Source organism: Chiloscyllium punctatum, chromosome 37, assembly GCF_047496795.1.
Source record: "Chiloscyllium punctatum isolate Juve2018m chromosome 37, sChiPun1.3, whole genome shotgun sequence".
In the NCBI taxonomy this organism is placed as follows: domain Eukaryota; kingdom Metazoa; phylum Chordata; class Chondrichthyes; order Orectolobiformes; family Hemiscylliidae; genus Chiloscyllium; species Chiloscyllium punctatum.
Window position 1 is genome coordinate 24553124 of NC_092775.1, and position 20489 is coordinate 24573612.

Below are 20489 nucleotides of genomic sequence, written 5' to 3' on the forward strand. Positions count from 1 at the left end.
TAACACCTCAACAGCCTGTATCTCGGATGTTTAACACACACTCCTGTCCTTCCTTCAGCCAGGTCTCTGTTACTGCCACAGCATCACAATTCCACATGTCAGCACCTCTAGCTAACTAATCTATGTTCAAGCCAGCTCTTCCTCCTAATCCTGATACCATCATTCCTCATAGCCTTGCTTGTGTTCCCTATTGATTGTCCATATATTGTTAGTTCCTCACAGCAATGCTCTTCTGTCAGGCAAAAAATACAGAAGTCTAAACAGGACACCAACAGGTTCAAGAACAGCTTCTTCCCCACTGTTATTGGACTGCTGAATGGACTTCTCTAATTTCAAATCTAATGTTATCTGGGCTTTTGTGCACCTGTATGCCTCACTCTGTCTAAACATCCTATGATCTGTATGTCCTTGTATGTTATGATTTGCCTGTAGTGCTCACAAAACATATCTTTTCACTGTACTCAGGGACATGTGACAACAATAAATCAAATCAAATGCTTGGGGTATTACCTTCATCCAAGCTTGAAATAGCGATATGAAGTCAATTACTGTGTAGCGTGCAGGCTTGTCAAATTATTGTGAATGCCAGATTGTGGCAGGCAATAATTATATGAGAATACTACAGAAATTACCTGAATATGTCAAAGTAAAAACTTGTGGCCCATTGGCTGCAAGAAAAAAACAAAATAGATTGGATTCTCTATTAGGGCCTTTCACAGAACCTACCTCTATGCTAGTGGTGCTGTGCCTTGCTTTTGATCTTCATAGGCCTTGTCCAGTCAAGAATGGCTGATAACGTATGTCCCTACATCAGTGTATGGAAAATGTAGGCAGAAATTCTGAGCACACTGTTAGTCAGCATGCTGCGCCAACATTGAATCCAATCAACAGTAATACAGCAATTTCTGCCTTTTCATCTTAGTTGAAATTTCACTTTGTCATCTTGCAGGCCTTAACAGGTTTGTAATGTGAACTTGCATTTCAACTTTCTCATCAGTATGCATTGTCAGCACTTTGTACATTATTAATTTCAAGATTTCAGAAGAATAAATAAACATTCTGAAAGATATTCACTCATTTGATCTTGTTTTCGTTTTCAAGTTTTCTAAATGATCTTGTGCAGTTTACTTTTCCTTTATGACCAGTTTTTAATTTATTTATTTAACAGTTGCTATTAACTGTTGTTAATGTGGGCGGCACGGTGGCACAGTGGTTAGCACTGCTGCCTCACAGCGCCGGAGATCCGGGTTCAATTCCCGCCTCAGGCGACTGACTGTGTGGAGTTTGCACGTTCTCCCCGTGTCTGCGTGGGTTTCCTCCGGGTGCTCCGGTTTCCTCCCACGGTCCAAAAAATGTGCAGATCAGGTGAATTGGCCATGCTAAATTGCCCGTAGTGTTAGGTAAGGGGTAGATGTAGATGTAGGGGTATGGGTGGGTTACGCTTCGGCGGGGCGGTGTGGACTTGTTGGGCCGAAGGGCCTGTTTCCACACTGTAAGTAATCTAATCTTTAACACAGAATAGCTGAGGTAATAAAGCCTTATTCAGAACAATTAACAATTATGTCACAATTAATGTTTGGTTCAAATAAAGCATACAGTATTACCAGACTTTAATGGAAAATCTTAACTTCAATAGACCATTATGCCCACAATTTGATATGTGCCCCAACATAAATATTATTTGTTTAAAGAAAGGATGAAACAAACTCAAATAAAATAACCTCACAAAATGTTGTCATAAATCTGTAATAATCCCGAATAACTCCTTTATGTATTGGGATGAATACATAACAGGGCAAAGCTGGAAGCATGATGACTCATGTTGCTGGCACTCCTGGCCATTTGTTTGAGTAGTTTGAATATAAAGGAGGAGAAAGTGAGGACTGCAGATGCAGGAGATCAGAATCAAAGAGTGTGGTGCTGGAAAAGCACAGCCAGTCAGGCAGCATCCGAGGAGCAGAAAAGTCAACGTTTCGAAAACAAGCTTTTCATCAGGAATGCGGGGATGGCCCAAGAGGGCTAAGAGATAAATGGGAGGGCATGGGGCTGGGGTAAAGGTAGCTGGGAATGCGATAGGTAGATGAAAGTAGGGGTGAATGTGATAGGTCAGAGAGGAGGGTGGAGCAGTTATATGGTAAGGTAGATGGACAGGTAGGACAGTTCAAGAGGGCGGTGCCAAGTTGGAAGGTTGGATCTGGAATAAGGTGGGGGGAGGGGAAATGAGGAAACTCGTGAAATCCACATTGATCCTGTGTGGTTGGAATGTCTCAAGGCGGAAGATGAGGTATTCTTCCTCCAGGCGTCGGGTGGCTCGAGTTTCGTGATGGAGAAGGCCCAGGACCTGCATGTCCTTGGCAGAGTGGGAGGGGGAGTTAAAGCGTTCAGCCATGAGGCGATGGGTTTGCTTCATGTGTGTGTCCCAGAGATGTTCTCTGAAACGTTCCACAAGTTGGTGTCCTCTTCCCCCCAATGTAGAGGATTCCACATCAACAGCCACGGATTCAGTAGATAGCGTGTGTGGAATTACTGGTAAATCTCTGTCGGATGTGGAAGGGTCCTTTGGGGCCTTGGATGAAGGTGAGGGGGGAGGTGTGAGCACAGGTTTTGCACTTCTTGCAGTGGAGGGGAGGGTGCCAGGAATGGAGGGTAGGTTGATGGAGGAGGGAATGCAAGGGAATCATGAAGGGAATGGTCTCTCCAGGATGTAGATAGGCGTGGGGAGGAGAATATATCCCTCGTGGGGGTCTGGATGTAAGTGGCGGAGGATGATGTGAGGATCTGGAGGTTGGTGGGGTGGAAGGTGAGGACCCCCGCCCACCCTCTGAGGACCCTCCACCCATCTCCAGCACACCCCATCCACCTGGACACCCCGTGCTGGTCTATTACCCACCCTCGATCTCTTCATTTCCAACTGCTGCCGTGTCATTTACCGCCTCAACTGGTTCACCCTCCTCACCCACTTCAACCTCTCATCCTCGAAACACACAGCCTTCTACTACAAACCCAACCACACAATCAAACCAGCGACAGGGGAGGGTGGCGAGCACTATGGTAATTTGGTGCACCAACCTCTACACCACTGAAACCAGGCGCCAACTCATGGAGGTAAAAACAATAACTGCAGATGCTGAAAACCAAATACTGGATTAGTGGTGCTGGAAGAGCACAGCAGTTCAGGCAGCATCCAAGGAGCAGCGAAATCGATGTTTCAGGCAAAAGCCCTTCATCAGGAATAAAGGCAGTGAGCCTGAAGCGTGGAGAGATAAGCTAGAGGAGGGTGGGGGTGGGGAGAGAGTAGCATAGAGTACAATGGGTAAGTGGGGGAGGAGATGAAGGTGATAGGTCAAGGAGGAGAGGGTGGAGTGGATAGGTCGAAAAGGAGATAAGCAGGTCGGACAAGTCCAGATCAGTCAAGGAGACAGTGCTGAGCTGGAAGTTTGAAACTAGGGTGAGGTGGGGGAAGGGGAAATGAGGAAACTGTTGAAGTCCACATTGATGCCCTGGGGTTGAAGTGTTCCGAGGCGGAAGATGAGGCGTTCTTCCTCCAGGTGTCTGGTGGTGAGGGAGCAGCGGTGAAGGAGGCCCAGGACCTCCATGTCCTCGGCAGAGTGGGAGGGGGAGTTGAAATGTTGGGCCACGGGGCGGTTTGGTTGATTGGTGCGGGTGTCTCGGAGATGTTCCCTAAAGCGCTCTGCTAGGAGGCGCCCAGTCTCCCCAATGTAGAGGAGACCACATCGGGAGTAACGGATACAATGAATGATATTAGTGGATGCGCAGGTAAAACTTTGATGGATGTGGAAGGCTCCTTTAGGGCCTTGGATAGAGGTGAGGGAGGAGGTGTGGGCATAGGTTTTACAGTTCCTGCGGTGGCAGGGGAAAGTGCCAGAATGGGAGGGTGGGTCGTAGGGGTGTGTGGACCTGACCAGGTAGTCACGGAGGGAACGGTCTTTGCGGAATGCGGAAAGGGGTGGGGAGGGAAATATATCCCTGGTGGTGGGGTCTTTTTGGAGGTGGCGGAAATGTCGGCGGATGATTTGGTTTATGCGAAGGTTTGTAGGGTGGAAGGTGAGCACCAGGGGCGTTCTGTCCTTGTTACGGTTGGAGGGGTGGGGTCTGAGGGCGGAGATGCGTTGGAGGGCATCTTTAACCACATGGGAAGGGAAATTGCGGTCTCTAAAGAAGGAGGCCATCTGGTGTGTTCTATGGTGGAACTGGTCCTCCTGGGAGCAGATACGGCGGAGGCAGAGAAATTGGGAATACGGGATGGCATTTTTGCAAGAGATAGGGTGGGAAGAGGTGTAATCCAGGTAGCTGTGGGAGTCGGTGGGTTTGTAAAAAATGTCAGTGTCAAGTCGGTCGTCACTCATGGAGATGGAGAGGTCCAGGAAGGGGAGCGAGGTGTCAGAGATGGTCCAGGTAAATTTAAGGTCAGGGTGGAATGTGTTGGTGAAGTTGATGAATCGCGGGAGCACGAGGTGGCGCCAATGCAGTCATCAATGTAGCGGAGGAAGAGGTGGGGAGTGGTGCCGGTGTAATTACGAAGATCAACTGTTCTACATAGCCAACAAAGAGACAGGCATAGCTGGGGCCCATACGTGTGCCCATGGCTACTCCTTTGGTCTGGAGGAAGTGGGAGGATTCAAAGGAGAAATTGTTAAGGGTTAGGACCAGTTCAGCCAAACGAATGAGAGTGTCAGTGGAAGGGTACTGTTGGGGACGTCTGGAGAGGAAAAAACGGAGGGCTTCGAGGCCCTGGTCATGGCGGATGGAGGTGTAGAGGGATTGGATATCCATGGTGAAGATGATGCGTTGGGGGCCGGGGAAACGGAAGTCTTGGAGGAGGTGGAGGGCGTGGGTGGTGTCTCGAACGTATGTGGGGAGTTCCTGGACTAGGGGGGATAGGACAGTGTCGAGGTAGGTAGAGATGAGTTCAGTGAGGCAGGAGCATGCTGAGACAATGGGTCGGCCAGGGTGGTCAGGCTTGTGGATCTTGGGAAGGAGGTAGAACCGGGCAGTGCGGGGTTCCCGGACTATGAGGTTGGAAGCTGTGGGTGGGAGATCTCCTGAGGTAATGAGGTTCTGTATGGTCTAGAAGATGATGGTTTGGTGATGGGGGGTGGGGTCATGGTCAAGGGGGCAGTCGGAAGAGGTGTCCTCGAGTTGGCGTTTGGCTTCAGCGGTGTAGAGGTCAGTGTGCCAGACTACCACTGCGCTTTATCCGCTGGCTTAATGGTGAGGTTGGGATTAGAGCAGAGGGATTGGAGGGCTGCGTGTTGTGAGGGTGAGAGGTTGGAGTGGGGGTGGGGGGTTGACAGGTTGAGGCGGTTAATGTCCCGGCGGCAGTTGGAAATGAAGAGGTCGAGGGCAGGTAATAGGCCAGCGCGGGGTGTCCAGGTGGATGCAGTGTGTTGGAGGTGGGCGAAGGGGTCCTCGGAAGGTGGGCGGGAGTCCTGATTGTGAAAGTAAGCTCGGAGGCGGAGGCGATGGAAGAAGTGTTCGATGTCACGGCGTGTATTAAATTCATTGATGCGTGGACGGAGGGGGATGAAGGTGAGTCCTTTGCTGAGGACTGATCATTCGTCCTCAGTGAGTGGGAGGTCTGGAGGGATGCCAACTCATGGATACCTCCTTCTACTGCCCCCTTGACCACGACCTCACCTCCCATCACAAAACCATTATCTCCCAGACCATCCACAACTTTATCACTTCAGGTGATCTCCCATCCACAGCCTCCAACCTCATAGACCGGGAACCCCGCACTGCCCAGTTCTACCTCCTACCGAAAATTCACAAACCTGACAGCCCCAGTTGACCCATCGTCTCCGCCTGCTCCTGCTCCTGCCCCACCAAATTTATCTCTGCCTACCCTGACACCATCCCATCCCCCTTGGTCCACAAACTCCCCACATATGTTCGGGACACCATCCACGTCCTCCACCTCCTCCATGACTTGCATTTCCTACCTGTTCATCTTCCTTCCCACCTATCTGCTCCACGCTCCTCTCCAGCCTATCAGTTTAACCCCTACCTTCATCTACCTATCGCATTCCAAGCTACCTTCCCCCCAGCCCCTTTCATTTAACTCTCAGCCCCCTTGGGCCATCCCCACATTCCTGATGAAGAGCTTATGCTCAAAACGTCAACTCTCCTGCTCCTTGGATGCTGCTTGACCGCCTGTGCTTTTCCAACACTTCACTCTTAGTTTCAGTATTAAGGCAAACAGAAAATAATCTATCTTAGAGGGTCTCTTATGGCATAATGGTAATGTTCCTACAACTGGGCCAGAAGGTCTGAATACAAACCTGCCACAAAGGTGTGTCAAAATATCTGAGCAGGTTGATTTTAAAATGAAACTACGTTGGGTAAAAAGACTGTGTTTTTGGCCAATACCACCACTAGGTGGAGCACTGCAACTGCATGTGCAAAATTAGAGTCACACTACAAAATTACCTCTAAACATCAGTCAGCTCTTCAGTGAAAACAAAAATTGTTGGAAGAAGAGAAAGCATCTGTGGAGAGAAAGCAGAGTCAACCTTTTTGAAATAATTCCAGAGAGGCTAGTATCCCACCACCACTGATCCCACCTCCCTCAGAGTGAACAGGATGTTAGACATTGCAGTGTTTTTTTTTGAAAACCCAGAAAAAAACACTCACAACAAACGACAAAGAAAAACAAACAAAAAATCCAAAAAAAAGTCCATCTGAAACAAGGGGGTGGGGGGGGATTGCGTGGAGAGCAAACTCTCCTCCTCAGTAGGAAAACACTCCTGTTCTTATCTGTCAGCCAGGGATCTATTAATCTGGTCCAATCAAGGAACTCAAATTCTATGGCAGACCTTGGTGGAATCACTCCATCCCTCCCCATCTGAGTTCAAGTGCGCCGGCTAGTTCTTTTCTTATTCTAGCTCCTCCTGAGGAATTCTAGTGCCAGGTCAGGTTCGTCTGACTCAGCCTCAGATATGGGTGGCATGTGATGGACAGAAGCCCACCTCTGGCACCTCGACCGTCTCGGAAGAAATTTATTCTCCTCTTAAGGTGGCCAAGGCATTGCGGCGGTGAGATTTGCTGTGTCCATCTCATATTCTGAAGTCTCTTCAACACGCGGAGAGAGAGAACCCATAGGTTCCTTCAGCCTTTCTGACTGTTCTGAGGAGCCGGACAAACTTGCTCCCACCCCATTTGCAAGTTTGCAGCTTTCATATGGTCCATGTGCTTGTTCAGTACTGTCACACCTACCCAAACTTTATTTGCCACTGTTGTGTGTTGACCATGCATCTTACCCATGCAGGGCCATTCCCATGGTTCTTACACCAACTGTATCCCCTGTCTCTCTCACTTAGTGGAGTCTTGTGTCCAGAATTGGTGTTCCTGACGCCATTTCACCCTCACTTCAGGTCCAGGTGGATCAGATTTAACCTGGTGCAGTGTCATCTCCCCATGAGCAACTCTGCTGGAGCTATCACTGTAATTGTGTGAGGGGTGGTCCTACAATTAAATAGGGACCAGGACAGTTTGGTATCAAATAAAGTTTGAACTGCACCTTCTGCCAGACTATTGGATGATGGATGAAATGGAGCTGCTCTTATATGTCAAATACCGTTCAACAAATATTCAAATTCCCTGCTGGTAAATGCTAGCTCATTGTCTGTGACCAACATTTCCAGGAGTCTGTGAACTGCAAAATACAGGTGCAATTTTTCCTCTTGTTATCCGTGTGACTGATGACTGAATTCTATGCATGTGCAGCCACTTTGAGTGGGTGTCCACAATGACTTAGAACATTGAGCCCATGAATGGACCTGCTTAGTCGACATGTAACTGAGTCCAGGTTGAACCTGGCAAACCCCAACAATGTGGGGGTGCTGTTTGTGGCAACGTTTGTCCTTGTTGACACTCTGGAATTAAATTGAGTTGAATTTCTTGTCACTTGTACCAAGGCACAGTGAAAAGCTTTGTCTTGTGAGTAATACAGGCAGATCACAGAGTTAAGTAGCAAAGATCGTAAACAATAGGTGAACAGCGGCAAAAACAAAAACACAGGTACAGGCGAATGTTAGGAGTTTGTGAGTCCATTCTAACAACAGTAGGGAAGAGGTAAAAACAATGACTGCAGATGGTGGAAACCAGATTCTGGATTAGTGGTGCTGGAAGAGCACAGCAGTTCAGGCAGCATCCAACGAGCAGCGAAATCGACGTTTCGGGCAAAAGCCCTTCATCAGGAATAAAGGCAGAGAGCCTGAAGCATGGAGAAAAAAGCTAGAGGAGGGTGGGGGTGGGGAGAAAGTAGCATAGAGTACAATGGGTGAGTGGGGGAGGAGATGAAGGTGATAGGTCAGGGAGGAGAGGGTGGAGAACAGTTGGGTAGAAACTGTTGCAAAACCGGCTGGTGCGTGTGTTCAGGCTTCTGTACCTTCTCCCCGATGGTAGAGGTTGTAGAAAAACATTGCCAGGGTAGGATGGATCTTTGAGAATGCTGGCAGCCTTTCCTTGACAGCGGGCCTGGTAGATGGATGCTATAGATGGGAGGTTGGCCTTTGTGATTGTCCGGACCGAGTTCACCACTCTCTGTAACCGTCTCCGATCATGAATGGTACAGTTGCCATACCAGATAATGATACATCCAAACAGAATGCTCTCAATGGCACACCTATAAAAATTGGCGAGGGTATTTGCCATCATGCCAAATTTCCTCAGCTGCCTGAGGAAGAAGAGACGTTGTAACCAGTGTGTCCACATGAAGAGTCCAAGAAAGCTTGTTGTGGATGACCACTCCCAGAGGCTTGACGTTCTCCACTCGTTCCACCTCTGTGCTGTTAATGTGTGTGGGGGGGTATGAGTAACATCCCGCCAAAAGTCAACAATGAGTTCCTTGGTTTTGCTGGCAATGAGAGCTGGGTTGTTCTCAGTGCACCATTTTTCCAGGACTCCCATCTGTAGTCTGTTTCGTCGCCATCTGAGATTCGACCAACTATGGTTGTGTCATCAGCGAACTTGTAAATGGCATTAGTCTGGTATTTGGCAACGCAGTCATGGTATACAGTGAGTACAGTAGGGGGCTGAGTATGCACTTTTGGGGGGCTCCAGTGTTAAGTGTTAGTGAGGATGAAATATTGTCCCCAATCTTCACTGATTGTGGCCTGTGGGTCAGGAAACTGAGGATCCAGTTGCAGAGAGTGGGGCTTAGTCCGAGATCACTAAGTTTAGTAATTGGTCTCGAGGGGATTAAAGTGTTGAAGGCTGAACTGTAGTCAATGAGTAGGATTCTTATGTAGCTGTTCTTAGTGTCAAGATGTTCTAGGGAGGAGTGAAGGGCAAGTGGTATGGCACCTGATGTGGATCTGTTGGTCCGATAGGCAAATTGAAGTGGGTCAAGAGTAGTGGGGAGGCTGGAGTTGATTAATGCCAGGACCAGCCTTTCAAAGCACTTCATGACCACCGACGTTAGGGCCACTGGGCCGTAGTCATTGAGACATGCTGCATGAGCCTCCTTAGGTACAGGGATGATGCTGGCCCTCTTGAAACAGGCAGGGACAGTGGCCTGCTGCAGGAAGAGGCTGAAGATGTTTGAGAAGACCTCTGCCAGTTGATCTGCGCGTGCTCTGAGTGCACGGCCTGGTCCACCGTCTGGACCCATCGCTTTCCTTGGATTCACATGAAGGAAATCTGATCTGACCTCTGATACAATGACTGTTGGGATAGGTTCGTCAGGACTTGTTGGAATAGGTGTTGCCTTTGTGCCAAAGTTCTGCTCAAAGCAAGCATAGAATCTGTTGAGACGATCTGGTGTTATCGTCTGCTATCTTGCACTGTCTCTTTCTAGAACCCTGTGATGTAATTCAGTCCTCGCCATCATCGCCAGGTTTCTGTCTGGGTCTCTAGTTTGGATTGGTATTGGTCCTTGGCTGTCTTAATGGCTCTGCGAAAGCTTAATGGCTCTGAACACAGTCACACCAATGCTGCTATCCAATGCTGGCCAGTAGACATCTGGAAAGCCCTGATTGAGCCTGACAGAACTCAGCCAGTAATGACCTTCGCTTGGGACAATCACTCTCACTTCCCATAATAATATGTTATCCTCTACTGTGTTCTGGTCTCTCCAGGCCCAAAAAGCTTTCAATGCTGGTTATGATGGCCCTTTATTGTCCCCCCCACCACCAGCTGTTTCAGTTTTGTCAAGACTGGATCTTTCTACGTCCAATATCTGATATTGCCAGCTGTAACTGGAAGTGTGTCCAGAAAATTTAAAACCATTATGGACTCTCCCAGCGGTGATGGCTCAATGCATCTGCATTTGCTACTTGGCCTCCTGGACAGCATTCCAACTTGTAATGATGTGCATATAGTAATACAGCCCACCACTGAGTTCATCCTGAAGGTGAGGGTGGCACTGCATCATCCTCTTTAAGTAGACCTGGCAGGTTTGTGGTCTGTTATTATTACACCATAAAGTTATTGGAGGAATTTCCTGACTCCAAATATGAACGCCAAGTCTTCATTCTCCTGTCTGGGTGTAGTAACACTCTGCATTAGCCAAAGTCCTGATTGCATACATTATTGGGAATTCCTCTCTATTGGGCTACCTCTGAGCTAATACTACCCCAATACCATATCGGGCAGCATCACATATCAAAATGATATCTCACTTGTTATCATAGTATGCCAACACCTTAGAGGATGGTAGCTATTTCTTCATTTCCATGAAAGTTATGGTTTGGCCACATGACCATTTACAACGCTAACCCTTTTTTAGAAGTTGATGCAAAGGTGCTAGGAAGGAGGCCAGGTTGTGAATGAACCTTCCCATATAATTCACCAGCCCAAGAAAAGTCCTAAGCTTCAGTACAGATGTGGGAGTGGGGGCGCCTTTGTTCGCCCTCACTAGAACTTCTAATGGATGCAACCCAGTCTTGTCGACCTTGTTGCCCAAGTAGATCACTTGGGGTGCCTGGAACAAATATTGTTCCCTTCTAAGGCATACAACCCCACCTGGGAGAAGCATCTCTGTAAGTACTCTTCCTTGGTCTTCTCTGTTATTAGTACATCATCTAGATAAATGGCAACCTGGGGTAGACCTGGCAAAATGTTCTCCATCATCCACTGAAAAATAGCACAGGCTGATAAATACCCCAAAAGGCAATCTTGCATATTGGTTCAAGCCATCATGGTATAAAGTGTGGCATACTTCTGGGAATCTTCATGTAACCGTAGTTGTGAGTCTGCATGGTTCATGTCCAGCTTCGTGAAGGATAGCATTCCTGCCAGCTTTGCATATAAATCCTCTATGTGAGAGATTGAGTATTTATTGAGCTACAAAAAAAAAATGGTTCACCATTTGTTTAAAATCCCCACAAAGATGAACAGACCTCGTGGGCTTCATAATCGGTCTGAGCAGTGCTGTCAATTCCACTGGTTTGATAATTCCTTCACTTTTCAGTCTCCTGATTTCTGCCTCTACTTTTGCACATAAGGTGAATGGCATTGAGCGGGCCTTATAGAACCGTGGAATTGCTTCCTGGTCAACATGAACATTGAAAAACTCCTGGATATTTAATTTGGACTTCTTTCAGGCAGCCATTTTCTAATTGAAAAGTGTTGAGCCAATCTAACTGAATCTTTCTCAACCAATTTTGAGCCCGAATCTTTCACTACAATCAGTGGTGACTGAACCAACTGCTTCTCATAGAGTGACAGAGATGTACAGCCCAGAAACTGACTCTTCAGTCTAATTCGTCCATGCCGACCAGATATCCTAAACTAATCTAGCCCCATTTGCCAACACTTTGTTCATATCCCTCCAAAACTTCCTATCCATATACCCATCCAGATGCCTTTCAAATGCTGTAATTGTACCAGCCTCCACCACTTCCTTTGGTAGCTCATTCCATACATTCCATTCCTTTTGCATGAAAAAAGTTTCCGCTTAGAACCCTTTTCAATCTTTTTCCTCTCACCCTAAGCTTGTCTATTTACCCTACTCATGCCCCTCATGATTATATAAACCTCTATAAGGTCACCCCTCAGCCTCCCTATTGCTCAAACCCTCCAACCCTGGCAACATATTTGTAAACCTTTTCTGAACCCTTCACAATATTCTTTTTATAGAAGGGAGACCAGAATTGCACCAAAAGTGGTGTAAGCAACATCCTTTACAGCTGTAACATGACCTCCCAACTCCTAAACTCAATGCTCTGACCAATAAAGGAAAGCATACCAAACGTCATCTTCACTATCCTATCTACCTGCGACTCTACTTTCAAGGAGCTATGAACCTGCACTCCAAGGTCTCTTTGTTCAGCAACACTCCCCAGGACATTTCCATTGAGTGTATAAGCCCTGCCCTGACTTGCCTTTCCAAAATGCCTCTACCAGTCATCCTAACCTAGTCAAATATCCTAATAAGGATTCCCCTGGTTCTCTGAGTAGTGAGTAAAAAACGATTGCATCTCAGAATTTGAGGAGTCTTAATCTAAATCTGTCAATTCTTGAAAGATTTTTAGTATCTGACACCTCAGGGAATGTTAGGCTTCCAATAACTGAAAAGTCTGTAGCTCCACAAGCCATCAGGAGAATTACTCATTTCTTTTCATCTGCACCGATGTTGTTTGCTCAGACAAAATGCATTCTTTTCACGTTCTGGGCCCAGTCTTCGACGACAGAATCAAACGAGTCAATCTTCCTAAATAATGGCATGCTGCCAGAAATGCATACCCCAACTCACGGACGACTGTTGTGAATGAATTGCTTCAGGACCGTGCTTTACTTTTATTGCCACTGAAGTAACTCCGCACAGTTCAGTATCAGTCGTCAAGTCACCCTTTATATATAAGTGGAGTGTCCTTGACACTGATCCAGCTCTCGGAATAACGAGATGCCTGATGCTCCTATGTTTATTACCCCCACACTACCGCCCAACTGCGGTAATGCTTATTTATTAATAATGCACTCCACGCCCTGTGGCACCCACCTCTCCCTGAACAACTCCAGGGTGTTGGTGGACACCACGTGCTCCTTCTCCAAGGACACCCGGGCCCTAACGTAACTGCGGTAATGCTTATTTATTCCCCCGCACCCATGTTGCGTGCGTGCAGGTGTGAGACACAGTCAAAGACACAAGGAGCATTAATCTTTATTCAGTTTCCACCACCAGGAAGAAAAGAAACACCCGAGTGGCCAGTGACAAGCACTGCCCTTCACATCGAAGGGCAATGCTGTGTGAACGCTCCTATTTTTATTTTTCTTCTGCTTCGGAGAACATCAAAAAGGGAGTGCAAACACCCACACCGAATATATATATTTTTTCCCCCCTCTTTCCCCAACACTACTGCCTAACTACGGTCGTGCTTATTTTTTCCCCAGCACCCTTGTTGTGTGTGTGCAGGTGGGAGATACAGTGAAAGAGACAAGGTGTACGAATCTTTATTCGAATTTCCACCACTAGGGAGAAAGGAAACACCTGAGTGGCCAGTGACAAGCAGTGCCCTTCACAAAAGGGCAATGCTGTGTGATCAAAACAGTGAAGGGGAGGGTAGAGACGAAATCAAAATAGAGTTGGAGGGAGAAATGATGCACTCCACTCCCTGCGACGCCCACCTCTCCCTGAACTACTCCAGGGTGTTGGTGGACACCACGTGCTCCTTCTCCAAGGACACCCGGGCCCTAACGTAACTGCGGTAATGCTTATTTATTCCCCCGCACCCATGTTGCGTGCGTGCAGGTGTGAGACACAGTCAAAGACACAAGGAGCATTAATCTTTATTCAGTTTCCACCACCAGGAAGAAAAGAAACACCCGAGTGGCCAGTGACAAGCACTGCCCTTCACATCGAAGGGCAATGCTGTGTGAACGCTCCTATTTTTATTTTTCTTCTGCTTCGGAGAACATCAAAAAGGGAGTGCAAACACCCACACCGAATATATATATTTTTTCCCCCCTCTTTCCCCAACACTACTGCCTAACTACGGTCGTGCTTATTTTTTCCCCAGCACCCTTGTTGTGTGTGTGCAGGTGGGAGATACAGTGAAAGAGACAAGGTGTACGAATCTTTATTCGAATTTCCACCACTAGGGAGAAAGGAAACACCTGAGTGGCCAGTGACAAGCAGTGCCCTTCACAAAAGGGCAATGCTGTGTGATCAAAACAGTGAAGGGGAGGGTAGAGACGAAATCAAAATAGAGTTGGAGGGAGAAATGATGCACTCCACTCCCTGCGACGCCCACCTCTCCCTGAACTACTCCAGGGTGTTGGTGGAGACCGCGTGCTCCTTCTCCAAGGACACCCGGGCCCTAACGTAACCCCGGAAGAGGGGCAGGCAGTCAGCCCTAACGACCCCCTCCATGTCCCGCTGCCTGGACCTGTTGATGGCCAGTTTGGCCAGGCCCAGGAGCAGACCCACGAGGAGGTCCTCGGACCTGCCCTCTCTCCTGCGTACCGGGTGCCCTAAGATCAGGAGCGTGGGACTGAAGTGCAACCAAAAGCAGAGGAGGAGGTTTTTAAGAAAAAAATCAAAAAGGGAGTGCAAACATTTACACCCAATATACACATTGTCCACGGACGCCACAGAACAAGCAGTTGGGCTGGGAGTCAGTGAACCACCGCAATCTGCAGTTGCAGGGGACTGCCGCGTGCAGCGCCCTCCACCCCAGATCCCCGAGAGAAAGGGGGAGGACTCCCAAGTAGAGAGCCCTCCACTGGGGATCCCACCGCCCAGTGGCAAATGGGCACGCCAAGGCGTGTCTGGCCGGTGGATGAGGGAGAAGAGGTGGACGGTGTGCAGCAGCAGTCGATACAGGGCCCACCTTTTTACCCCCAGAAAAAAAAAAGAACAAAATTAAAATTCCAGAGGCAGCTCAGGTTGTGGGGCACAGGCTCCCTCGGGAAGTACGGGACCTTGGGGCCAATGTGAAATTCCGTCCGGGCGGGGGTGAGCGTGGACGGGATCCCACCGCACACCTGAGCGTCCTCCAACTGGTGCACTACGTCAGGTCCGAGCACCGCTGTTTTAAGGCGTGGGATGGTGGTGGCCACGTACCGGACGTCTACCGCTGCCCTGCTCGCTAGGTCCTGCGGTAGCGTCCAGCCCAGACCCCTGACACCCAGCACATCCCTGACCCTGGTCACCCTCACCGCCACAGCCCTCCCCTCCGACAGCCACGCGTGTATAGAGGTGCGGATTCCTGAGCAACAGCTCCCTGACAACAGCCGCTACTCCTGCCGGAGGGTAGGCGCGGAGTGATTTGACCATGTTCCAAACAGTGATCAGGTCCTGGTAAAAGACAGGCAGCGTCTCGAGGGCAACCTCCAAACCGTCACGGTTGATGAACAAGAGCTGCGTGTGCACGTAAAGTGCATCTTTTTGACCCAGAAGAACAACGTTCTCTGGATGTCAGCGACAAAGCCAGGAGGAGGGACCAAAGTGACCAGCCGGTACCAGAGCATGGCGGCCACCAGCTGGTTTATGACCAGCACTCGACTCCTGCAAGATAGCACTCGGAGCAGTCCTGTCCAGCGGCCTAGGCGAGCCGAGACTTTGGCCTCCAGCTCCTGCCAGTCGGCCGGCCAGAATTCCTCAGCCGGGCTGAGGTAGACTCCCAGGTAGAGGAGATGGGTGGTACTCCAGCTGAACCCCCGTAACTCCTCCGGCAGAGAGTCCACGCGCCACGGACCGACCAGTAGTCTGGAACATTTGGCCCAGTTCATCCTGGCAGAAGACGCTGCCGAGTACACGGCCTGGCACTCGCGCATCCTCCCCAGGTCAGCGAAAATGAGGAGCACGTCGTCAGCGTAGGCCGAGAGGACCACCCCCGTGCCCGCGCTGCGCAGAACCAGCCCCAACAACCTCCTCCGCAAGAGGCGCAGGAAAGGCTCCACGCACAGGGAATACAGCTGGCCGGACAGGGGGCAGCCTTGACGCACTCCTCTCCCAAAGCGAAGACGCGCCGTCAGGGACCCGTTAACTTTAACCAGACACTCTGCGGCAGCGTACAAAAGTCGGATCCGGGCAACGAACCGCGTCCTGAAGCCGAATGCCCGCAGAGTCCCGAGCAGGTACTCGTGAGCGACCCTGTCGAATGCCTTCTCCTGGTCGAGAGACAGGAAGGTGCTCGGCAGACCAGCCCGTCGACAGAAATGGATCAGGTCCCGGACCAGGTGGACGTTGTCGTGTATCCTCCGGCCTGGGACCGTGTAGGACTGGTCCGGGTGAATTGTATGGGCCAGCACGGAGGCCAGGCGAGAAGACAACACCCTGGTGAAGATTTTGTAGTCCCTGCTGAGGAGGGAGACCGGACGCCAGTTCTTTAAGGAACGAAGGTCCCCCTTCTTTGGCAGCAGGGCGATGACCGCCCTGCGCCAAGAAAGGGGCAGCTGTCCGGCATTTAGACACTCCCCCAGGTCCTGTGCGCAGTCGCTCCCCAGGACGTTCCAGAACGCCCCGAAGAATTCCACAGTCAGCCCTTCCAGCCCTGGGGTTTTGCCCCTCGAGAGCTGGTCGAGCGCGCCGGTCAACTCCTCTAAAGCGACAGGAGCGTCGAGCCTTCCGGCGTCCTCCGGGCTGAGCTGCGGCAGGTCCTCCCACAGAACTCTGCGAGCATCCTCGCTGGACAGATCCGGAGAAAACAGAGCCGTGTAATAGTTTCGGACGTGGGCCCTGATGCCCTCCGGATCTGAGACGAGGGACCCATTGTCGGCCAGCAGCACAAGGAGCTGCTGACGGGTGCCACGCCTTTTTTCCAGCGAGTGGAAGCAGTCCAGGTCCTGGAGGAGCTGGATCTGCGACCTCACGTACGCGCCCCGAGCCCCGACGAGCTGCAGGTCCCGGAGCGCGGCCTTCTTCTCTTCGTACGTCCCGCGCAGGGCCGGGTCCGCGTCGGGCTGACCGAGGCGTGACTCCAAGTCGAGCATCTCCCTTTCCAACTCCCTGATCCTGGATTTCCGCCTCTTCGTCGACCCTGTCGCGTACTCCTGACTGAAGACGCGGACATGAGCCTTGCCCACATCCCACCATAGCCTCAGGGAGGGGAAGCTGCCCCGCTTCCTTCTCCAGCCGGCCCAGATACGATGAAACGAGTCCCGGAACCGCTCGTCCTCCAGCAGCAGGTTGTTAGAGTGCCAGTACGTGGAGCCGAGCCTGGCGCCGAACGGAAGGAGTTCCGCCCACACCAGGTGATGGTCCGTGCACGACACCTGCCGTGTGGAGGCCTTCGGAAAACAGGAGGCATACGCCCACGAAACGTACAGGCGGTTGATTCTGGACGCTCTGACCCCAGGCCTCACGAAGGTGAAGGTGATGGAGTCGGGATGGAGATTCCGCCAGACGTCCACCAGGTCGAAGGACTTGACCAAGTCCCCCAACCTCTTCCCCGACGCACAGCCAGTGCGGGCACCGCCGTGGTCCCTGCCCTCGAGGACGCAGTTAAAATCTCCCGAGGATGACGCACTGGTTCTCGTCGATGGAAGCGAGATGAGCGGACACTTCTTCGAAGAAGCTCGCTTGCCTCAGCCCGGCCAGGAGAGCGTATACGTTCACCAAGTGAAGCACCGCGCCCCCCAGCCGAACTGTCAGGTGAAGCAAACGGCCTGGCACAGGCTCCCTGACCGCCAAGATCTCTGGCTGAAAATGCGGGGCCGACAGGATAGCCACCCCGCCAGATCTGCGGGTGAGGTGACTCATGTAGACCCCCCCTCGCCACTCCAGGAGCCAGGTGGCTTCGTCTCCCGGGGTAGTGTGGGTTTCTTGTAGGAAGCACGCCGCATACCTCCCATCCCGGAGGACCGAGAGGGTCTGGAATCTGCGCTGTGACTCCCTGCTGCCGTTGATGTGGAGGCTGGCTATAGTCGTCTCCATGTTGGAAGCGTTGTGCAACCAACACCAGTACAGTTAAAAACCTATATACACATTTACAGGGAGGACGGGGGAGGGGTACAGAAGTCCCTCGGCCTCACCAGGAGTGGTCCCAGGAAGTTCCTGACTCGCTTTCGCTCATTAACATCGAGCCCAGGCGCCTGGCGAGCAGCGTGGGCCGACCTGTAAATTCTTTCAAAAGAGCTCCAGCGGTCGAGCGCCAGTTGGGCTCTATCCCGACGACTCAGTTTCCTCGACAAATTCCCGGAGTTCCTCGAGGGGGATGAGGGGGAGATCGGTGGGGGGAACCTGGGACTCTAAAATGTCGCTGCAGACAGAGTCCGCGTCGTCCCCAGTGCCCGCCACCGATCCAGAACCCTCCTTCGGGAGGTCGCCTTCTGTTGCCGACCCCTCCCCCACTGAGAGGATGGGGGCTGGTCCGGCACTGCCAACCGGCCTCGAACCCCTCGCGACCCCACCCCCAGGGTCACTGGCGGTACCTTCCTCGGCGCACCATGTCCTCAAACGCCCCGAGTTCGAGTCGTCGGGCAGCGGAGGCAGGGGGCCCCGCTCCTTTCCCGACACCGGGACGCCTGTTTACTCGGGGAAAAGGTCATCCCCCAGGGCCAAGGCCCCCGGAAAAACAGTCTGTGAGGGAGGAGCGAGGATAACACCTTCCTCCCCTCCGCCGCTCGGCGACCCAGTAAAGGGTCCTCTGTTGTCGCCCACACCGCGGCCCTCGTGGTTGTTAAAGTCCTCCCCAGGGGCCAGAGGAGTCGAGACAGCAGGAAGCCCTGCTGTAGCCCCTGGGGGGTTCTGGCAGGTTGGCCGCGGTGTAGGATAGTTGGGGGACACCGTTGGCCCCGTCCCCTGGAAAGGGGCAGCGCCGCCGGCACACTGCAGGAGTGTCTCTCCCGTCCAAGGGCCGGCATCTCTTCCCCAGAGAGACAGGGGGGAATTTATGGGCCTTCCCCTCCCCGCCTGCCTTGGTGGTCATGGGGCCAGAGGTCCCGCCCACCAGCCTTTCCCAGAATACGATTGGCTGGGGGAAGGCAGGGGGCGTGGCCAGGGTGGGGAGGGTCAGCCGTGTCACTTCCTGCCCTGCCCCTGGTTTATCAGGTGATGGTGAGCTGGGTGGGGCGGGGTGGGGCGGGGCGGGGCGGGGCAGGGGCCCAGCTCCCTCTCCGGGGCCCGGAGACATGGTTGCTGCAGGAGGTTGGGCAGCGGTGGTTCCCCCCCGGTTAGTGCCAGGGTGTGGCTTGGGGCTTGGGGCCCGGGGCCGCAGCACCAGGGGCGGGCGTCGAGGGTAGATATGGGGTCAGTGGGGCCAGGGTCAGGTACGGGTTTGGAGGTAAGGGTTCCCGTGCCAGGGCGACGCTGGCACGGCCGCAGGGGCATTGTCATGCCTGGGCGGGGAAGGTCGTGGGTTAGGTGTCGGGGAAGGGGATAGGGTGGTCTCCCCATGGGCCGGCCTGACGCGCCGCATCTTCTTCAGCACCTTCTGGCCGGCTGGATGCTCACACCCCTCCCTGCCAGAGGCTGGAGCATCGGAAGCCTCCGGTGCCGGGGCTTGAGATGTTGACTTAGGGGGAGTGGGTGCGGCGGCACCACCATCTGGCGTGGGCTGAGCAGCCTTCTGGGTAGGGCAGTTTTTCCTAATGTGCCCCACCTCGTGGCAAAGGTGGCACCGCACGCCGTCCGGAAGGCGCTGTAGGCCGCACCCTCGTGGAGGAGGGTGAACGAGCCCTCGTTGATCTCATCCCGGGCCAGGCAAATAAACACCTGGCGTCGGAAGGAGTATACGTGTTGGAGAAGGAGCACGCGGGTGTCCACCGACACCCTGGAGTTGTGACTGGCCACTTGAGTGTTTCCTTCCCTTTGGAGACTGGATCATTTTGAAAAAAGAAAAGAACAAAAAAAAAATTAACAGGGGATTTTGGCCAACCGAAAAAAAAAAAAAAAAATACGTGTTGGAGGGCGGGGTCCTTAAGACCGAGCAGGAGCGGTTGGATCCCTGACCGGATCTCCCCCAAGGTGGTGAGGTGGGGAAGAAGGAGCTCGCTGGCAATGAAGGGCGGGACGTTGGAGATCACGACCCTCTGGGTTGTAACCTCCAAAGGGTCGATGGGCAAATGTATCCCACCCACAGTGAGCCCCCTCTCCACGGCCAGGTGGACCGCCTGCTCAGTCTTAAGGAAAAAGACAGCCTTCCAGTACATTCGGGCCGCAGCGACGATGGCCAGTGGGCCGCTCACACTAGCCATGGCCTTGCTGCAGGCCTCGATGGTCATGTTAGGGTGGGGATAGGCCTTTACCCCCAGGCGTTTGGTCAGGTGCCTGAAGGGGGTTTGGGTTGCGGCCGGGGTTGGGACAGCCGAGCCTAAGGCAGCGGCTACCCTGGCGTAGGTACGGCTGGGCCCCGCGACCTTCGGGCTCGCCATACTCTGCTGCTAAAAATTAGGCCTCAGGCAGCGACGGTGGAGACTGGCCTCAGGCAACAGCAACGATGGAAGCAGGCCTCGGAAGAGTCCCACGTAGGCCCTCGGTCGCAGTGTGGGGGCAGACCTGTTGGGGAGGGTCCCCAAGGCAAGTCCCAGGCAGCCCCGAAATTGGGTCCCAGGCAGCAGTAGTGGTGGAGGTTGTAAGGAGG